The sequence below is a fragment of the Malania oleifera genome, chromosome 9 (genome assembly GCF_029873635.1).
Source record: "Malania oleifera isolate guangnan ecotype guangnan chromosome 9, ASM2987363v1, whole genome shotgun sequence".
In the NCBI taxonomy this organism is placed as follows: Eukaryota; Viridiplantae; Streptophyta; class Magnoliopsida; order Santalales; family Ximeniaceae; genus Malania; species Malania oleifera.
Genome location: NC_080425.1, coordinates 57,423,202 through 57,428,303, shown reverse-complemented (window position 1 = coordinate 57,428,303; position 5,102 = coordinate 57,423,202). Strand labels below are relative to the sequence as shown.

At 42.6% G+C, this 5,102-nt stretch overlaps 1 non-coding gene across 1 annotated transcript; it reads right to left on the bottom strand.

The window, feature by feature from the left end:
* Positions 1 to 555: 555 nt before the first annotated feature.
* On the bottom strand, positions 556 to 661 carry LOC131165176 (small nucleolar RNA R71). The gene has a single exon (XR_009139494.1). It is a non-coding gene; the product is annotated as a small nucleolar RNA R71 (small nucleolar RNA).
* Between the last annotated feature and the right edge of the window lie 4,441 nt (positions 662 to 5,102).

Sequence of the window (5,102 nt, the reverse complement as noted above, 5' to 3'; positions counted from 1 at the left end):
TTTTGGAACCCGAGATAATTCCCATAGATCTAGAGATTGAAAAATCTCGTAGGTCCCTTAGGAAACCTATCTCCAACCCAAAGAAGGCTAAGTCATCGGAACTAAAAGCAATGGCCGAAAACAACACCCCGGTTCCCACTGAACAGATCCCGAAACCCCATGCTCCTCACCTACTTGTGGTGGGAGAGTAAAACCTACGGCCTCTTAAGGACTATGTCGTACCTAATGCATACACATCGCCGTCTTGCATCTGGTTCCCAGATATTCAAGTGGCACAATTTAAGATTAAGACTTCAATCATCTTGATGCTACCCAACTTCCATAGGAACTCTACTAAAAATCCTTATCAGCATCTAGACAAGTTCTTGGAAATCTATTCCACCATCTGCATCCCTAATTTTAGTGATGATGCTCTCCGACTTGGGCTTTTCCCGTTCTCTCTAAAGGATAAGGCTAAATATTGGTTGACGTCCTTAGAACCTAACTTGATAACCAACTAGGCCACCATGCAGTATGAATTCCTTAAAAAGTACTTTCCAATTAGGAAGACTAATCAGCTTCGGAGAGCCATCACAAGTTTCTCACAGATGGATGGGGAACTCTTTTTCGAGACTTGAGAGCACTTTAGGGACCTGCTCCGTAAATGCCCACATCACGAGTTCCCTAAATAGCAATTAGTCCAAAGTTTCTATGAAGGGTTGGCCAAGAGAGATAGGTATATGGTTGATGCGTCATGCGAATGCACTTTCCTCACTAAACACGAGAATGAGGCATGGATTCTCTTTGAAAATATGGCAGAAAATTCTCAATAGCACATGGTTGCCACTCGTAGACTACCTAATCTATCAAACTCTAAACCAAAAGGAGTTTATGAGCCAAACGGCCAAGATTTAGCCCCTACTCTACACACCATATCCTAGAAACTTGATCAGTTTCTGACTATACGACAACAGTCATAATCGATGGCGGGTGTAGAGGTTTGTACAAATTGATTCAACCCTGCATATACATATTATAATTTCCCACACATGCCTTCCCAACTTGAGCTTGTGCAGGAGGAAATAAGAGCCACCCACCATTGGTATGACCGAAAGAAAAACAACTATGACTCGAACACCTATGGTGGCGGATGAAAGCAACATTCCAATTTTCCCTGGATGCCACAAGCTCCAGACCTCCAAGTCCAATGATCTCCATAGAACCTGAGTGCTTCGCTCCCTCGACCATATCCAACTTTCCAAGATCCCCCTATTGCAATGCAGAGTCCATCATTGTTTCAACAACCATCCATTCAACAAACTAACCATGAGTCTTTTGAAGAGATGGTGTTGAAAACTTTGCAAAGCATCAAAGAAGATCGCCACATGAAGCAGCAAATACTTTAGTCTCACTCACAATCCATAGCTAAGATAGAGACCACTATGGGACAACTCGCTAGGTCAGTTGGTAAGAGAAACGAAGTTGAATTGCCAAGCCAACCGCAACCAATGCTTCATAAGCAATACGGAATAGAAAGTGAGATTACAGTAGAACCTTCATCACATAAAATACATGCCCAGGCAATAACCACACTTAGGAGTGGAAGGGAGATCAACAATAGGGTCGGGGAACCAATAAGCCAAGAAAAAGTTGAAGAAAAGAAGAGGGTCGAACCTATAGAAATAGAAACCCTTGTTCCTCACGAGTCAGCAACAGACACTGAAGCATCCACCTTGCCACCAAATGAAACACCCTCCCACCATATTCTTGTAGCCCTTTACCCTGCAGCTCTCCATGCACCCTTTAAATCTAGAAAGGAGACCACTACTAAATCCATCATGGAAACATTTAAGAAAGTTAAGATCAACATCCCTCTCTTGGACGCAATCAAGAAAATACCTGCATATGCCAAATTCCTCAAGGACCTATGCACACAAAAGTGAAAATCAAGGGTGCATATGGACAAGCAAGTCAAGCTGACCGAGCATACAAGCTCAATCCTCTTGGGTCACCTCCCTCCTAAGCTCAAAGACCCTGATGCTCCAACTATTTCATGTGTAATAGGTAATTACACAATTGATAGGGCCCTCTTTGATTTAGGAGCCAACATGAATCTTTTACTATACTCAATTTTCAAGTAACTTAATTTAGGAGAACTAAAGCCCACCCTGGTAACATTAAGTTTTGCTTATCGGTCGATAAAAAAACCCCAGGGTGTAATAGAGGACGTCTTAGTTAAGGTTGACGAATTCTACTATCCAGTTGACTTCATAGTCTTGGATATGGAACCCTCTGACCCAATAAAAGATCATATCCATTTCTTGTTAGGACGACCCTCTTTGGCCATGGCAAATGCTTGTATTCAATGTCGGACAAGGATCATGGATGTATCTTTTGGAAATATGCAGCTTCGGCTGAATGTATTCCATGCATCCCAACATCCACCTGAAGACATCCATGAGATGGACGTCGATATGATCAATGAGTGCGTTGAGGACATTGCCCCTTCAATTTTATGGAGGAATCCTTTAGGGGAGATGATTCAACCTAAGAGCAACCTTGATCCGGATGACCCTTACGAATAGACCTTTCAATTCGTGATACAGTCTCCGGGTTAGAAGGGAACATATGGGTAAATGATACATGGTTCAAAGAAGAAGTGGAGGACAATCTGCTTGTTATCAAACCAGGATGATTTCAAGGTGTACTGTTGATACTTCTGGCTAAAGACAATAAACTTAGCGCTTATGGGAGGCCACTCGTTGTTTTCTTTATAAAAAAAAAAAAAAAAAAAAAGAATCAGGTATGGAGATGGGTGACCAAGCACGACCATGTGAGAAGTTAATGCAACTTGCTTGGTGCGACACAAAAAATTGTTCAGAAACCCATGTTTCCCTTGTGGTTGTTTGAACCTCCACAGTCCACCACCCCAGTCGCCTTCGTCGCCCTCACTTCTGACTTCGTTGTCTAAGCTTTTCCAGCGTCCCTCACTCTTCAGCATTCTTCCAACAACCATTTTAGGAAGTCCGAGCAATGGCGACACTCTCATTCAAGCGCATCATTTGTTCAGTGCCGCTTAAGGTCTAGGTACATAATTTCACCTACTCTCAAATTTCTTCCAGCATTTCTCTTCTGAATTGACACTTTTCTTTTTCCTCCGCCTCGCACCAAAATGCCTTGTCACCCCAAATCTAGGGTTGCACCTAATCAACATCAATCGTCTCGAGCCCCTACCAAGAGGAGAAGGATCCCTACTCAGCAACGCTATGCAACGTCGTCTGAATCTGAACATCTTCCAATTACAACAAAAGGCCAGTCGTCACAACCCCAACTTGAGCCAACAAAGAACCGTGGAAGGCAAAGCATTCAAAGAATAACCTTGGATGACTACGATTTCTACCTAATGTACGCGTTCAAATTATATGAGACGCGGTCTCATGAAAAGAAACGATGTTGTGTTGATATCCTCGAAATGAGGAAGTTCGACCATTATATGACACCACCAGTAACCTTTTATCACCCAGCCCTAATTTGTGCATTTTATCAGAATATGCAGCATGATCCGACGATGGGGGCATGGTCCACTACTATCCACAACATTAGAATTGAGATTACTTCTGCCCTAGTTGACAAGGCCTGGCCCCACTTATAGGCTGATGAAACACCATGGGAGACACTAGATTCTGCCGATGTGCATCATATCATCCACCACATGTTCCATGATCAGTATTATGATGGCGGTAACATGGTACGTGGCACATGCACAGCCCGAAGTAGACTCCCCTATTATTTACTTCTGTGGGATTTAATTCTTTAGCAAAACATCTACGCCTCGGGGCATCATTTTGAGTGGTGTGGCATTCATTTGTAGGCGCTATATGCAGTCCATAAAGGTATGCATTTGAATGTACCTCAACTAATAGTAGAAGAAATGACTAATTTTTATCTAAGGAATGTGAAACACCCAAAGCTGAAAAGGCCGCCACCTAAGCCTGCCCATGGACAGCCCCCTAAGGAGCTGAGACGGCCCTTCATCCCCTATGCCCAACTTATCATGGCCATGTTACAGCACTTGAAGATTAACCTTGAGGATCCAAAGGCACACATTCCCATTGGCGAGATAACAACTAAAAGGTCATGGCAACAGAGTTTACAATTGGTAGCCACTAGCAGACTGAAAGTTCATCAGTGGGCCCCATTCTAGGACCTCGGGGATTTGAGCTGCTTGTACCAAATGTTTGGCATATCCCCGAGGATGAGCCTATACATTTGTCAGGTCCACCTTAGCGCCACGCTCCGAAAAAGAAGAAGAGACCAGTAGATGTGCCCTCTACATCAGCTGCAGCACCACCACCATCAGCAGCCTCTTTTATGCCTCTGATCGGGGATGACTTGAACTGTTTAAGCCACGATCTCAAGCTTGTTCGCTCAAAGTTGGTGGATACACGCACAGAGATACGCTAGGGTTTTCAGGGTCTGTTTGAGATCTTGCGGTCCATATTTCCACAGGCAATTGAATCTATTATCTTTCTTGCATTTGCCACTACGGCGGACTATTATGTACCTCCCTCCCACCCCCTGTATCTACTATTTCTCCGAGTCATCCACAGTCTCCAACAGCCTCCCCAATCAGACATTCGCCAACTCATCCATCTTCAGCTCAACATGCCAAATCTTCGGCTAGCCTGGAAATTATGATTGAGATTGAATCCTCTGGTGAGAGGGAAGAAGTGGCTCCTATATTAGTTGCTTCAGTAGGCGAGGCTCAGTCCCCCGTTCCGCCTCTTGCCACTACTTGCAATACGGTGCTTATGTAATGGGCCAAAAATAATTATTACAAGAGGATGTAGTGGATCCTAAACAAAAATTAAATTAAATTAAATTAGATAATTAATTATATTAATTAAAATAAATAAATAATTAAATAAATAAATTATTATTAATTAACTATTATAATAATAATAATAATAATAATAATAATAATAATAATGATATTGATATTAATATATAAATAAATATATATTCAAGCTTCCTAAAGCAAAGCTTCAGGAAGCATTTGAATCGGAAATCTAGGAGAAGCCGCAAAACCCCCCCCCCCCCTTCTGAATCTCTCTCTGGCTCAC